This window comes from Sinohyriopsis cumingii, chromosome 8, assembly GCF_028554795.1.
Source record: "Sinohyriopsis cumingii isolate HCF-2022 chromosome 8, ASM2855479v2, whole genome shotgun sequence".
Classification (NCBI taxonomy): domain Eukaryota; kingdom Metazoa; phylum Mollusca; class Bivalvia; order Unionida; family Unionidae; genus Sinohyriopsis; species Sinohyriopsis cumingii.
Window position 1 is genome coordinate 37,268,175 of NC_142968.1, and position 17,722 is coordinate 37,285,896.

General features: G+C 35.8%; 1 long non-coding RNA gene and 1 pseudogene across 2 annotated transcripts; one reads left to right on the forward strand and one right to left on the reverse strand.

Moving 5' to 3' along the window:
• Positions 1–1,266: 1,266 nt before the first annotated feature.
• Positions 1,267–17,722, forward strand: LOC149793299 (cathepsin L-like peptidase; annotated as a pseudogene). Its single transcript, XR_016422757.1, has 8 exons — positions 1,267–1,469; positions 5,959–6,089; positions 6,729–6,833; positions 8,466–8,624; positions 13,623–13,759; positions 15,055–15,155; positions 16,328–16,598; positions 17,434–17,722. The product of XR_016422757.1 is annotated as a cathepsin L-like peptidase (transcript).
• On the reverse strand, positions 3,367–4,654 carry LOC149793300 (uncharacterized). Its single transcript, XR_016422547.1, has 2 exons — positions 4,393–4,654; positions 3,367–4,072 (listed from the first exon to the last, which is right to left on the reverse strand). It is a non-coding gene; the product is annotated as an uncharacterized LOC149793300 (long non-coding RNA).

Genomic DNA, 17,722 nt, shown 5'->3' on the forward strand with positions numbered 1-17,722 from the left:
CGCGCGCGCGCGCGCGCTCGCTCACTTACGCGCATACGTACAGACGCATGCAACATCACACAAACTCAAATATTTTACATAAAAACAACGGAGATATAGTCGATATCTTTTTTAAAAATTTACCAGTACACTTGTGACTTTTTGTTACCTTGCATGGCAATAACATGGAAGGGAGACTGGATACTCTTTTAGGAACTGGGTACAGTATTCAGAACTTCTCGCGCAGACGTATACGTTAGTTTGTGTACAATATAATGCCTTACCGTAGAGTAATGAAAATATGTACACCACTAATTTCTGTGAAACTTATGATATAACCAAGGAAATCCGCATAGAATATTACAAAAAGACATTAAAGGCAACTTAGATGTCAGACTTCTACTTTCAAAAATGTTTTACAAAATTATGTATTTAAAATAATTCTAAAATAAGGAAACCTTAGAATGGCTAATGGTTTGAATTTTACTTCTTTGGTTTGATGGCAACACTTTAAAGGATCTTTTTTTGTATCAGCATACCTAAATAATGATTGATTCCTACCATAGCGCACACAGTGAAACGAGATTGTCATTAACAAAATCCTTGTTTCAAAAATGGCAGTATATATAAATATGTAAAGTAGTAGAATAAACTTGCTTACTCTTCAATCTTATGTCAGTGCTGTAAATTTCTTAAAATGATATTATTGACAGCTGTAGATATATGGTTTTGGTTTGGTTTGTTTTAGTGTTCAACGTCACAGCTACACGTTATACGACGTCGATGCAGTTAGGAGCTGTAAACATTGATATCTACTAATTTACCTAGTAAAAAGATTCTATTCGCACCGGTCATTCAATAGGTTGTAGTGTTCTGAAAACGTTGGATAGAAAAGTGTTACTATCAAAAGAACTGACAGTCCACTATATGCATTTTGCAGCAGATTTCCCGTGTACGCCATATTAATTTTGAAAGAAAGTATGATTAGCAAAAGAACGGTATATAGGGCTAGTTTGTCTATCTGAAGCTCTGTGGGAATTTACTGTGCAATGCCAAGAATACCGCCAGGTTTCTATGACAACAACATGCTCTTACTGTTGTCGGAACCGGACAGTTGAGGTATACAGCGTACGAATTACCGTTGCGCTGTCTATTTCCCAAAGCGTTAACTATCAACCCAAGTAAATAACAACATTTCTTAGTAAAATTCAACCACGATTGTGCTACAATAGTCTAAATTAATCTCTTAAGTAATTTATCATTGAATATTTTATACTGGACCTACTAATATGAAAAGTGGGGTTCGTGTGAACTATCCATTCTCGTGACTTTATCTCGGCTGATGATAGGCAGCTGACACGCCTATCTCTAATCTGATGGGTAGTATGATCAGCAATATGACCATCACGTGCTGCGACGAGTTAAAAGCCGAGTAGCACGCAAAAGATTAGTTCGCTGTCCCTGTGCTGAGCAGTGACCTACAGAACAAGGTAAGGACACAGAGAGAGAGAGAGAGAGAGAGAGAGAGAGAGAGAGAGAGAGAGAGATGAAATTTGCATTGTAATTAATTCTACCTGATTTGAGTACTTAGACTGTATTATAATTGCATTGTAATTAATTCTACCTGATTTGAGTACTTAGATTGCATTATAATTGCCGATAAATAAAACTATTTAATACACTGCCACTGCTACTACCAACTCATATTTTGTTAGGTTTTAAAAATTTAATAAAAGACAAGGAAGTTAAACCAAGTTAACGCAACTTTGAAACAACCTATTGAAATGAGCAGGATGTAACGTGATCATATATTTTAAAACTAGTATTCCAGCCACGGTGGTCACTAATGTTACCAATCAGAACATCGAAGTAGGAATACACATCAATTAGATGTGTTTGGTGACTAGCCTCTGGCGGAATTCACCACATGCTACGACAGGAAATGATAAAATTATTTCGATTGTGATTTTGTCTCCTTCCGCCGTCATACCATTCCATGTGAACTAAAGTAGTTCAGAATATAGTTCTCGATGGCGACGAATTACATCACAATTTTTTTTTTTGCGACTTCACAGACATGGCCATATATTTTCCGATTGGTGTTATAAAGCAGTAACCTCATCTTTACAAGTAGGTGTTTAATGGGTCTATTCAAAGACAAATTCAAATGTTCTGGAAACATACATCGAAATACGGTGTACTGCTCATTGAATTCACACCACCACGGCTAGATACATTTTTTGCTTGCTCTAATTTAATGTCAGCTTTGATAATTTTGAAGAAAATATGAAAGCAGTTAGTGCTCATCCAGTAAAAGGAGAGAGCTCTTCGATTAAATACCAAAGGGATTACATTAACCATAAGAATACCTCACGAAAATTGTATAGATCTTGTTTAGTATTTTGTTGGGCTGTTCTTTGTTGTCAGACATTTTAGAAGCTAGTTTCTTCACTGTTTCTGGTCAGAAGGAATGTGGAGATGAAAATAAACTCAGCAATAGTAAAGAAGCTTTATTTTTATAGCGCGAATGTCCTCACTTTGTGCAAGAAACGATTAAACATTTCGTACAGGTCTCCCCTGACAACAATAACCGAACATATTTTCTAAATTCTATTCAGAGACATGGCTAGAAGCAATACACAAAGTACAAAGGTATATTGTATTTACGATGATTATGTACAATGTTTATATTATCGTTTTAGTTATGAAGAATGTCTAATTCGCCCCAAATCTGTGTGTGTGATTTGGATTTTTAACGTATCTATAACAATTTTTCAGACATATCGCTACGCTGTGTGGCAGTTTATTGTGATGTCTAGCACTGGGGCATCATGCCGCAGCCATGTAGCATGGTGTCACACCCAGTCACATTATCCTGACACCAGGCTGACCAGTCCTAACACTAATCTCTTAATGCTGGACGCCAAGCGATGCAGCTGTTAGTACCATTTTTGTCTTTGAAATGGCTCGAGCGGGGATCGAACCCATTATCTCCTGCATCCGAGGCGGACGCTCTAACCACTAGGCCACCGAAGCGGTCTGCCCCAAATAGTACAGATGTCGTGTAAATATTGTGAATATGACATCGAAAGGCCGGTTCAATGTAAACAAAAAATATGGAAAAAAAAAGTTTCGAAGGAACCAACTCTATTGATATGTGCAACTAAAATTTATACTGACGTTCATTCATAAGTTTGAAAAATAAGATTTTTTATATACATATTTCCTTTTGTTTAACAAACGTAAGGGGGATGCTTTCCATCTTTCAATCGCATTACCTTTATTTTCCTTTTTGCGTTGGAACTGTCGAACCTAACCTATCTTAACAGATGTGAGGTATGTAACAAGATAACCGGGTGGGATATTTCGGATTAACAACAGAACACGTTTTGACGACACAGATATATGGTTTAATGTGGCGATTTATATGAGTAGTGGATGATGAAGATGTGTGCGTATTTATAATCCAAATATTGGATCTATTTAACAAAAAACGCACAGTTTCAAAGATGGAAAAAATGTACAAATAAATTTAGGTCAGTAACCCTAAAACACAGGATAAATGATTTCACAAATGATTCAATAATGGAAAGATGAATATAGTTCACTCAAATAGTAAACAATGTAAGCGTTTACACATAGTAAAAAAAATGTATTCGCTCAGGTAGCGAAATTATGTCACTAAACAAGAACGGATATACAATCTATCCTTCCAGTCCTGAATAATAAACTGGGTCTTACTAACCAAAAATTAGCATACAGCTAAAAATACATGTGTGGAGATGCACTCCGTCACCCGTGCACCATATCCGCTCCACAGCTCCTCCGAATCAATTTCACAACCAATATAGACTCCGGACCCTCGGAATACTATGATCACTTGAAACATTAGACCCTCCGGACACTTGAAATATTAGACCCTCTGGTTCCCCTGGTCCTTTGACGGCTCTACAGCTGGGTCACCTTAGTCACTCTTGACATTCCGGACGCTAGACATTAGACGCTCCGGCACCTTAAACGCACCGGACACACGGACGTTTCTACCCTCTGACAACACCGGACACCCCGGATATTCCTACCATCAAAAACTCAGCTGAAAATATACCCGATACAGTGTACTAAACTTGATACAGACATAACGTAAGGACGTTATACATGGTAAGTTAAAAAGATTATATTATAATGGCAATTACAAAACAGAGGTTCAATAGTAAACCTAACCCTGCTTGATAAGACAATAGTAAACAATTCTTTTAAAAAATGTAGCTTTACATTACCAATATAAGTCCTGCACTACGTTGCAACAAGAATAAAAAATGCACGCATTATGGTATGTAAAGAAAACTATAACAAACATGCAAAGGCAAATATGGTAATACACTAGTTATCACTTAAAACCCAAACATTACCTACCCCTACAGCTGGAGTTGTGCGAATCCTTTAAGCAGGCCGCTTGCTGACAAAACCATTAGTATTGTAAAGGTCCTTTACATGTAGTAACGTATTTATACCTTTAGAATTTTCGTTATTCTTTATCAAAGACACCTTGCACGTGTGGCACAGGACGAATCGTACTCACGATTTCGAAATACATAGACCATATTATAATCACCCTCGGGTATCGTTGTACAGAGAAAAAGAAACGAAACCCGAGTACATGTATTTAATTAACAACATTTACACCATTTCGTGACAAGGTAGGTTTGGAAATATATTTAGTAATAATACAAATTGTTTGATTGTAACACTCGGATGGCAATGTCATTCAGCGCATGCTTAAATGCTCCCCCAAACCCCCAGATCAAAAATACACTCGGTGCCTACATCTGTTGTCTCTGATCATTCTGTTACTACATCTCTCTCCGACGTTATTTCACTACCCGACGGAGTTGATTGTTAATGTATGTGCAGCGATATCTGAAGGCATCAAAGATTGTACAATTGATACGTCTGTTTTCTCTCAAACTTATTTATAATAACGCGTTTTTACCTCGTCTGCTTTTATAGATAAATGTATGTATCGTATTATAAATCTACAATAACGTGTATTGCAAAAGATCCCATAGACGACTTCGGCGATTCTCAGAAATAAAATAAAAATAGCATAGCAATCAGCAATATCTGCACGTTCAAAGTTGGCATAATTTGAGTCGTACAATATTAATCGAAATAGTCTCGTTTTGATGTGATAAACGTGAACTGAGATTATTTACAAGCTGATTCATTTATTTATGTTGGACTTTTTGTTTGTTAAGACCCACGAAACCAAACGAGTAAACTCCTCCATCTGCAAGCATGCGAATACGACTGTTATGATTTTTTAAAAACCTGAAAGTTTTTGAACATTAAGTTCTAATGTATTTCACCTGGCCAACCGACGCTTTATATCAAACAGAAATTAAAACAAATTTCAACAGTTATCAGGCCGTTTTCATAAACGTTTAAGCATCAAATGAGGAAAGAAAACCCCACCAAGTTACATTAACTGTCAATATAAACACGTGATGTGTTTTATTAATGAGCAAGCGTTTATATCTCAACGCTAATAATAGACGTACATGTGCGTAATAAAGTTGATAAGGATGATGCAAAGAATAAATGATTACAGCAATTTCAACAGTGTTGGCATAATGCATACTACTAATACAACTTAAGCTATTGACATTGATGATCAGGAATGCTGTGTCTTTCATGTTTCTGCTGTGAAGCTCCAAACTAGAATCATTCTCTTGGCAAATCGAGTATAGGGTGCGAAGCCAGAAGACGGATCAGTTCGACTTATAAATATTCTTGGACAGTCATATCTGAAGTGAATAAAGGTTTTGCATCTACATTTGCTACTCTACTTTGGTCATTTATTTATTTATTTATTTATTTATTTATTTATTTATTTATTTATTTATTTATCGTATGATTGTTAAACTAAAGTGTTAATGATCTTGCTTAACACAATCATTGTTTATTATTCTTCTCGTTTAGATGCTACGTGTTTTTCTATTGGCTGGCTTTATGGCCCTAGGGTTATCATTCAACGTTGAGCTGGACGACGAGTGGGAGCTTTACAAGACAACCTACAACAAGAACTATGTCCGAAGGGAAGGTCTTGTCAGGTAAGACATTTATAGACATGTACGTTTTGTTTCTTTTATAATTTATCCGATACCATAAATGTTTTCTTATAATTTCTCCGATAGGGTTGCTGTTTTCTTATGTACGCAATGTTTGCATTAAACTCCATGTTCAGAACGATTGCTTTTTACATTCGTAAGCTTTTTTTGATGAATTTACATCGATGATTTCTCTCCAGTAATTCCTACATTTTTGTCATGTCCTATTTTCACGTTCCACCAATAACGCTGAGATACTGCAGTGAGTTAAATTTCACTGGTACTGTCGATTTTACAACAATGTACAATTAAGAACGCATTCTTAATAAATATTTATATATATTTTAGTAGCTTACAGTGACCGACTTTTCTTGTGCAAGCTACTATAATAGGATTATAATCGTGTTTTGGGCGAACAGACTAGACTCAACATTCCGCTGGATTTGTTTTAAAAATATTTTGTTTCATCATTTTAATTTTGATTACTTATATCAAAACTTTCGAAACGGGGGAATTTAAGGGTTTGAAGAAACAATTTCAAAGCACATTTTTATTTTTATTGAAATGTTATAAATTTAACGTTTATGTTGAAAATAATGTATTATGATTACATTTTTGACAACAGTTTTGTTATGTCTTTAGACGCTTCATCTGGGAAGAGAACCTAAAGGGTGTCCAGCAACATAACCTGGAGGCGGACCGTGGCGTGCACTCTTACTGGCTCGGAATGAACGAATATGCCGATATGATCAGTTTTTCACAGTTAGGCAAATTCCGATAATCCATAAAAGTAAATGATTAATAAGGCCTTTCTGAAACTGTATGAATTGAGAAAAGCAACGTACGCCACCATATTGTTTGTACCGCAGAAATGAAGGCCTGCTAAGGTCATTTTTCTGAGTGCCATCATAATGAATATATATGTCTGTCTCCTAATCAAAGTTCAAGACATGATAAACACAGGATCTCAAATGAGTAATGATTTATTGCTGAATTTATGAAACAAGTCGAAACATTATTTGACGAGTTTCATAACTTTAGTATTAAAACATTACCCATTTGAAATTCTTTCTGTCGCATAGTTTTTATTTCGGTATAAATTATTTAGATAGAAAGAAAAATGAATAATCTCATTCATATTGACAGACGCTGTACATTTCATTTGTCGTGTATAAAAAAATAGTCCCAAACAAATGGAAGAGAACCGACCATGTGATAATGTATAATTTTGACGTTCATGGTTAAATCGTCTTGTTATCATTACGCTAGTGAATATTGGGTGTGTCTGACATTCTGTCCTCAGCTCGTCAAATTTGGTTCATTAGTTGTCATATCATAATTATATGCAAGATTGATGTTTCGTGGATTCCTCCTTTTGGGCATTTGGGAGGGATCAAGTTTAAAATACATCAAAAGCTTAATTAAGGTGATAGAGCTTAATAATGATTGAGTCATCTTGGATGGTTCGACACTGTAACAAAATTAGTCGATGCGAACTATCTTCGCACCTGAGTGATGATGAAAAGCCTGCTTTTAAGTTTCCTTCTCTCAGGATGTTTTCTATGCAACTGTATTATAACGCTTGCATGGTTATGTATGTATGTATGTATGTATGTATGTATGTATGTATGTATGTATGTATGCATGCATGCATGAATGTATGTGTGTGTATGTATGTATGTATGTATGATGTATGTACACATGTATGTATGTATGTATGTATGACTGACTGACTAATTGACTGGCTGGCTGACTGTTTTTCTTTATTTCCTCTTCAGTTAATTTTTCATTAGTACAAAAAAGAGATAGGAACATAGCTTGACATTGATGTATTTACAGTACACAAAACATGTAATATATATATATATATATATATATATATATATATATATATATATATATATATATATATATATATATATATATATATATATACAAAAGTAAAGAAAATGCATTATCTATAAGCATGAGTGCGAGAACTCATTACAAACGAGATATATAAGCAACAGAGATTAAGAGAGGAAAATAAAGGAACTGGAATTATTTACATTCGACTGGAACGATTTAAATGGATTATCCCATTGACTCTCTCTTAGAACAGCTGTAAATAATTGATAAGATAGAAATGAACCTAATTTACGAAATTGCACATTTCTACAAAACGTTGACTTCTGAATACAAAATCAAATGAAGATTTTATCTGGTTCTTTCTGATTTCCAAACTGCAGATTAGTTCAACTGCCGCCTAAACATGGATTATTATTATTATTATTATTATTATTATTATTATTGTTGTTGCTGTTGTTGTTGTTGTTGGAATTGTTATTATCTTTGTCATCATCAGTAGAGCACTCTAACATCTATCGTTATTAATATTCAGACTACCGAAGAGTTTGTCAGCACCATGAATGGATTCAAATACGATGCATCCAAAACAAATTGTGGAAAGTTTACATTCCCGAGTAACTTAAGTTATCTGACCTTCCTGCATCGTTCGATTGGAGGACGAAGGGCTACGTCACGCCAATCAAGAACCAGGTGATTTCCACAGATTTCGTAGTATTTCATAGATTCATAGAGCTCTGATTGTCGAATAATCAGTTTTTGTTATGTGTTAAATGTGATTATCAATACTGCATTTGCCTTGCGGACTACTTCATTTATGGCAAATGTACGATATTCTTTATTCTGCAGCAGATTTACTTCTCGACAAATACATATTAACATAACTGACTCTCAATATTTCACAAGCAGGCAAGTTAATGACAAAACTTATAGGACGAAATTAGACTATGAATGTTACATGAAAATAATAAGTAATGGAGGAAAATATAATTTTATCCAACAAATCAAACTGGCAAATTCGGTCGACCAAGCGGGTAATTATGACCACAATAAATGGGTTATTATGACTGCTACAATATACATATTAACGAGTCACTTCTAAGTCATTCAGACTTTGTTTAAAATCTAATAATCAGCTTTATAGTCACTAGAAAACAATTTCTCAAAGGGCTAAAAACCATATTTAAACATGAACCAAGAGAGGTTTGCGAGAGGGAGGGAGAGAGAGAGAGAGATTGTAGGGAAGAAGAGACACAACGCTTTAAAACTACGAGAGAGAGAGAGAGAGAGAGAGAGAATAGGTGAAAAAGCATTAAAACTATCACTTCGTATTGATTGATTGTTGTTGTTGTGGGATTTAACGCCATTATTCAGCACACGATAGGCTATGCATGGCGGCCAGTATTAATGGTGGAGGAAGGACCCAGGTAAACCCTGGAAAGAACCACCGACCCAGGAGAAGCTACTGGCAAGCTTTCTCACATACCCACATTGGCCGAATCCTAGACTGGAACCCACGCAGACAGAGGTGAGATGGCAGTGATCCGTAACGGAGAGCGCTTTAGACCACTCGGCCACTCGGGGCCCCCAGTTCGTATGGAACTGCTAAAGTTAAGCGATAATTGTTCAGCTTTGCTCATGCCGCATTAGCATTTATGGGTGGTCAGAGTTAACCAAACACTTTATATTAATGTATAAATCCGACCACAAATTGAAACTTTTGAAAACTAATAGGCTTTTTGTGTTAATGCTGTATTTTCTCGCGTATTTGAAAGAAATTAAGGAATTTAATAAAATGCACACACATGATGTAGAGGATGTGTAAAATTATCCTCAAGATTGATAGATAATTTTACCCCAAGTACTGCCGGCCACATGTTTCTATCGGATTCGACAGTGACTGATGGCAAGAATAGTGCTGCTGTAGCTCATCTGGTAGAGCGTCGGACTCGTAACCCATGTGTCACGGGTTCGATACCAGCCCATGCCAGCCTGTCCTATTTGTTCTCTGTGTATCCTTGGGAAAAGGTGCTAAGCTCCCATTTTCTCAGCAGGATATTACCAATGCCATTAAAAGCAGCCAAAAATCAACCTGATGACGAGAGAGAAGTGATGATATCATTGGTAATGGGAATGCCTAGTGTTTGAATTGACCAGTAAATCGTTTAAATATTCATGTACACAAAAGACGAGCTATTTTGCATACATACTTGCAGAATAACGCAATAGCACACAGTATGTGAATGGTCGTAATATCCACGCTAATCGAAATTTGAACAGCTTACTCTATATGAGCACTAAATGTCAAATTCAAATCAAAGCTAAATGTTTTTCATATTTTACTTCTTTGTATGAAGTTTACAACTGTGAACAGCTTATACCCATGTTTTCTCTCGTATTATATGCCTGTATATCAGAGTCTGCGTTTTTTTTCAAGCTATTTATGATTTTAAGCGAAATGACGCCGACGCACATCCATCCGTACATCATAACATGTTCGAAGTTTGCTGCTTGTTATACGTGAATAAAAAAGGTACTACTAAGAAAAATTCCATGAAGAAACTGTAATCACAAAGTAATCTTCTTTTATCATTATATAGTCAAATGAAAACAATATTTATATGTACAATTATTATTATTATTATTATTATTATTATTATTATTATTGTTGTTGCTGTTGTTGTTGTTGTTGGAATTGTTATTATCTTTGTCATCATCAGTAGAGCACTCTAACATCTATCGTTATTAATATTCAGACTACCGAAGAGTTTGTCAGCACCATGAATGGATTCAAATACGATGCATCCAAAACAAATTGTGGAAAGTTTACATTCCCGAGTAACTTAAGTTATCTGACCTTCCTGCATCGTTCGATTGGAGGACGAAGGGCTACGTCACGCCAATCAAGAACCAGGTGATTTCCACAGATTTCGTAGTATTTCATAGATTCATAGAGCTCTGATTGTCGAATAATCAGTTTTTGTTATGTGTTAAATGTGATTATCAATACTGCATTTGCCTTGCGGACTACTTCATTTATGGCAAATGTACGATATTCTTTATTCTGCAGCAGATTTACTTCTCGACAAATACATATTAACATAACTGACTCTCAATATTTCACAAGCAGGCAAGTTAATGACAAAACTTATAGGACGAAATTAGACTATGAATGTTACATGAAAATAATAAGTAATGGAGGAAAATATAATTTTATCCAACAAATCAAACTGGCAAATTCGGTCGACCAAGCGGGTAATTATGACCACAATAAATGGGTTATTATGACTGCTACAATATACATATTAACGAGTCACTTCTAAGTCATTCAGACTTTGTTTAAAATCTAATAATCAGCTTTATAGTCACTAGAAAACAATTTCTCAAAGGGCTAAAAACCATATTTAAACATGAACCAAGAGAGGTTTGCGAGAGGGAGGGAGAGAGAGAGAGAGATTGTAGGGAAGAAGAGACACAACGCTTTAAAACTACGAGAGAGAGAGAGAGAGAGAGAATAGGTGAAAAAGCATTAAAACTATCACTTCGTATTGATTGATTGTTGTTGTTGTGGGATTTAACGCCATTATTCAGCACACGATAGGCTATGCATGGCGGCCAGTATTAATGGTGGAGGAAGGACCCAGGTAAACCCTGGAAAGAACCACCGACCCAGGAGAAGCTACTGGCAAGCTTTCTCACATACCCACATTGGCCGAATCCTAGACTGGAACCCACGCAGACAGAGGTGAGATGGCAGTGATCCGTAACGGAGAGCGCTTTAGACCACTCGGCCACTCGGGGCCCCCAGTTCGTATGGAACTGCTAAAGTTAAGCGATAATTGTTCAGCTTTGCTCATGCCGCATTAGCATTTATGGGTGGTCAGAGTTAACCAAACACTTTATATTAATATATAAATCCGACCACAAATTGAAACTTTTGAAAACTAATAGGCTTTTTGTGTTAATGCTGTATTTTCTCGCGTATTTGAAAGAAATTAAGGAATTTAATAAAATGCACACACATGATGTAGAGGATGTGTAAAATTATCCTCAAGATTGATAGATAATTTTACCCCAAGTACTGCCGGCCACATGTTTCTATCGGATTCGACAGTGACTGATGGCAAGAATAGTGCTGCTGTAGCTCATCTGGTAGAGCGTCGGACTCGTAACCCATGTGTCACGGGTTCGATACCAGCCCATGCCAGCCTGTCCTATTTGTTCTCTGTGTATCCTTGGGAAAAGGTGCTAAGCTCCCATTTTCTCAGCAGGATATTACCAATGCCATTAAAAGCAGCCAAAAATCAACCTGATGACGAGAGAGAAGTGATGATATCATTGGTAATGGGAATGCCTAGTGTTTGAATTGACCAGTAAATCGTTTAAATATTCATGTACACAAAAGACGAGCTATTTTGCATACATACTTGCAGAATAACGCAATAGCACACAGTATGTGAATGGTCGTAATATCCACGCTAATCGAAATTTGAACAGCTTACTCTATATGAGCACTAAATGTCAAATTCAAATCAAAGCTAAATGTTTTTCATATTTTACTTCTTTGTATGAAGTTTACAACTGTGAACAGCTTATACCCATGTTTTCTCTCGTATTATATGCCGGTATATCAGAGTCTGCGTTTTTTTTCAAGCTATTTATGATTTTAAGCGAAATGACGCCGACGCACATCCATCCGTACATCATAACATGTTCGAAGTTTGCTGCTTGTTATACGTGAATAAAAAAGGTACTACTAAGAAAAATTCCATGAAGAAACTGTAATCACAAAGTAATCTTCTTTTATCATTATATAGTCAAATGAAAACAATATTTATATGTACAATTATTATTATTATTATTATTATTATTATTATTATTATTTATAGTGAAACTTCAAATAAGGTTATATTCTTGGATTTCATTACTGTGATCCAACAGAAGAATGTTGGCACATCACCAAGACATGGGCCACGACTGGTACATCAACACTTTCAGCGTTGAATTTAATTTAAATTTCCACTAAAATTTATTCCGAACTTTAAACATTAGGACTGTAAGTCTAGTATTATTGGGAATGTTATTCGCAATACCGTAAGTTCCTTATTTTACATTTGCACTATGTATTATAGGGAAATAAATTATTTCTTAAATTGTACAAAGCTTGTTGCTTCTTACTCTTTTATACTACTTGTTTTAAGACCATAGAGTCATACTAATTGTGCAGCTTGAAATGAACTAAAACAAATGAGTTGGTAACGTGCTACAAGTGTATTATTGAATAAGAGGCAAACAAAATTGAAGAAAGAAAGGTCAAAATATCAATTTTGTGTATACAAGTTAGACTGAGAAAGATTGAAAGCGTTCTCTCTTTTATTCTCGTTTAGTATTAGGAAACATCATTAAGAATCTGGTCCAGAAACCAAACTATGACACAGCATTAGAGTGTTACCAGCCGTGATACGTTGTCTCATTTCAATTGTTCATAACTATACAATTTAGATTAAATTGTTCTGTTTTAAACGTAATAATGATAATAAATACACGTGATTTTAGAGTTATTGTCGTCACCAGATTCTTAGTGTAAAGCGTACTGATTCGTAAAGGGGGTTAACTTGTTAATGTGATCGAGAAGTTCATGCTCTGTATTGAGAGTGTGAATGATACATATCTTGCTTTGTGATACTATAGGGTCAATGTGGATCCTGTTGGGCCTTTTCAGCTGTCGGATCCCTTGAAGGACAGCATTTCAACAAGACTAAACATCTGGTGTCCCTTTCGGAACAGAATCTCGTAGACTGCTCAGGGAAGGAAGGTACTTAATTTTAGTTATAACAAGTAGGCGTATAATGCATTCTCAGTAGGGAAAGTAGACATACATACATACATACATACATACATAGCATAGCATAGCATATCAGCATCTACTTTTAACGACAGTTCATTTGTCTCATAGTAAATTACTCGTGTATTAAATTTTTAACTTATTAATGGATAACTGTCCAAACTGCTGTTAATTATCAGTACTACCTTTTCAACTGATGTAGTTTGAAAATTTAGACTTGTTTGTCAGTCTCTGCAGAGACATAGCTATGTTGCAGATGCTTCCGCTTTCTACACACATATGCAAATATTAATCGACATTGTGCGTTATATCCTGACAAATAGCCTACGTTACTAGGCGGGAATCAACCAACATCGAGTATCCTCACTTTCACTTCAATAACTGTTTCTCAGATATCTTTAACTTTTTTCTCCAAATGTCTCTGACAGATAGGCATCGCAAATTCTTTTCATTTTTGTTGTGAAAAAGTGAGAAATGTTTAACAGGAGCCGAGGTGGCCCAGTGTTAAGCGTGCCGGATTCACGCCCGAAAGTGTGCAGGTTTCGGATCCTACCATCGGTCCAGCCTGGGTCAGTGGTGTCGCCTTGGAAAAGGCACTTAACATCATACATATCATTGTCACTAAGTAACCGGCTTGTGTTGCTGTGTCTTAAAGCACTAAACCAAATAAAAGTTTTACAATATAGCAGTTGAACAATTAGACGCTTTCTTTCTGTGAATGCCATTACAGCAGATCGCTGGTGTCCATGAAGCTACAGGACAGAAAGCATCCACTGTCCTCGGATTAGTGTAACGATTCTGAGTAACACAATGTCTTCACACTTATGTGGTCGCCGGATCGATCACAGTGCGGCATGTATTTCTCCGGTTCTTCAGTTTTCTTCGCCTTACGCATGCGTTTAAATCTAAATATAGACAAGTTGTGCAATACGATAGATTGTAAACGAATTAGCTTTAAAGCGAATTATCAAGATCTTTGAAGGATTCGTCATTATCACACCCGCTGCACACTTTCAGTCGTGAATCCGGCACTCCACCTCGGCTCCTGTTAAACATTTCTCACTTTTTCACAACGAACTGAAAAGAATTTGTTTAATTCTCCTTTTAATATACAAGTTGGGCTTCTTACATGACAAATCTACTAACCCAGCAATGAGCCTTAGCTGTTCGGGCTAGTTGGGCATTTAAATTATCGTTTATTGTGATCTGCAGATAGAAACTCATCGCTTTAAAAAAAAAGATTTTTCAGTACATATGGTACATTTTTTTATGACCAAGTAATATGGGATGCCAGGGAGGCTGGATGGACCAGGCTTTTAAGTACAACATCGTCAATAAAGGCATCGATACTGAAGCATCTTATCCATACAAAACACAGATACACACACACACACAAACACTCTCTCTCTCTCTCTCTCTCTCTCTCTCTCTCTCTTACATATATTTGTGTTTCTAATAAACAATGATCCGTGAGTCGTTGATATCTTATCTTTATTTACAAAATAAATATCAGAAGTTAATGGGGACGCCCCATTAACTGTTAGTATCCAATGGTAACGCAAGCAAATACGATTGGTTATTGGCTTAATTGTGTGCGTAAATGTGGTTGATAATTAACTAAATTGCGTTAGTAAATATAGCTGGCATTTGGCTCATGTTACGTAAGTTAATATGGCTAGTATTTGGTTAAAGTACATACTGTAAGTAAATATGGCTGCTTATTTACTAACTTAAGTAAGTAAATATGGTTTAAGAATGGCTAAATTACGTAAGTGAATATGGTTTGTAATTGTCCAATGAGTAAGGAAGTGATTTTTTGTTCTATTTTGTCCTGGTGGCGACAGTGGCTGCGTCAAAACATTTAAGATTCATTCTATTTTAAGATTTTGAGTCATGTAACTTACTTCATATAGGGATTATTTTGAGGTTATAACAGTTTAAAAGTTGCTAGTCTTTAAAAAAAAATGCTTTTGGCAGTTTATCCTAAACTTTTAGGACATTTTAAGGTATTGATGAAACATCGGAAATGATTTTCCCTTATATACTGTTCAAAAAGTAAAATAAACTATTCCTACAATTTTGTTTTTTCTTTACACCATGTTCCAATACTTTACTTTAAGACCATTACGCTTGTATGTGCGTCAATCTCACCAACTCGAAATGGCACTCATGTTCTTCACCATGACAACTCCCACCACTTCATCCAGCATTATTACCCCTCTAACCCCCTCCCCGAAACTTTCATTCACTTCCGGTTGGGCGTATTGAACAATGTTACGTTCCCCGCGTAAAGTAAAAACAACAATAACTCCAGCCAGGATACATTCTGTGACCTTGGGAAATGTCCGTTTAATCTTTTAGGTAGGAGAGAGGAAACCTAACTGAGGATATTCTTAGGGACAGTTAATATAGGACTGTGAATTTTATTTCGGACTTAAACTATGGGATATATGGACAGGTGGACATGGTGTGGGCGGGCAACAGTTCTAAGTTCCATGCGATCTTGAGTAATCCGGCCTTAGAGTTTATGTCAGTATATCACATCATTCGGATCAAAAGTGCAAGTTCACACAAGCTAATGTAGGAGCCACCGAAGTTAGCTGTAAGGATACCCAAACAGGCAGTGAAGCTGACCTTCAGATGGCTGTAGCAACAGTTGGTCCGATCTCAGTTGCAATAGACGCCAGCCACAATTCGTTCCAGTTGTACAAGCATGGAATCTACAGTGACCCACAATGTGATCCTCAAGCTCTGGACCATGGAGTCCTAACTGTAGGATATGGAACTCAATGTGGCAAGGACTATTGGCTAGTTAAGAACAGGTCAGTTGGAATTATTTGATAGTTTGGTTTGATTTTACTGTGTTTGTTGTTGTTTTGTTTTGTCTTCTATGCATTTTTCTTGTCTGTCTGTCTGTCTGTATGTATGTATGTATGTATGCATGCATGTATGTATGACTGGTTGGTTCTTTCTTTTATTTCTTGTCATTGAGGTACTGGAGAATTCGGGCCACAAATATGTAAATATGTAAACTACTGAAAACTTGTAAGATTACGATAAATAATACATATTTTTATGAAATTTATTCATTTCAGAATCTGGTATGTTAAATTTAATTAATCGCAATATCTATATCTGGTATATTAAAAAGTAATAAATCGCATTATCTGATATGTTATAATTAATAAATCGCAAAATCTGGTATGTTAAGATTAGTAAATCGGAATATCTGGTCAATGATCTTCAATGTGAATCGAACAGCGACATTCTAAATATTTATAGATAGCTTTATGGGTTATTTATGATACGATTGACCTTAATATAATATGTATGGAACATACAGGGGCAGATACATACATACATCCAGCCATACATCCAACCAAACATACATACATACATGCATACGTACACACATACATACACACACACACACATACATACACACATACATACATACATACATATATGCATGCATGCATGTATTATTCATACATACTAATGGTTTATTTATACATACATACATACATACATACATACATACATACATACATGTATACATACATACATACATACATACATACATACATACATACATACATACATACATACATACATATATTACATTGACTTAGGTTCGTGTATTTATTTATTTTCCAGCTGGGGTACAAGCTGGGGCATGCAGGGTTACATCATGATGGCCAGAAACAAACACAACATATGCGGCATAGCCACCAAATCCAGTTTCCCCACAGTGTAGGATTGTTGACTCAGCAAGGCACCTCACTCTGATATGTTAAATAGACAGCATAATAGAATTCTGTCGTGTTGTTTGTTTTTTATTGTAAAAAGGAAGACGACGTTCATTTCTCAAATTGCATAGTGCATGAACAAGAATACGGGATGAAAGACCCGGTGCAGCGATAATTACATTTGTGAAATAACTTAT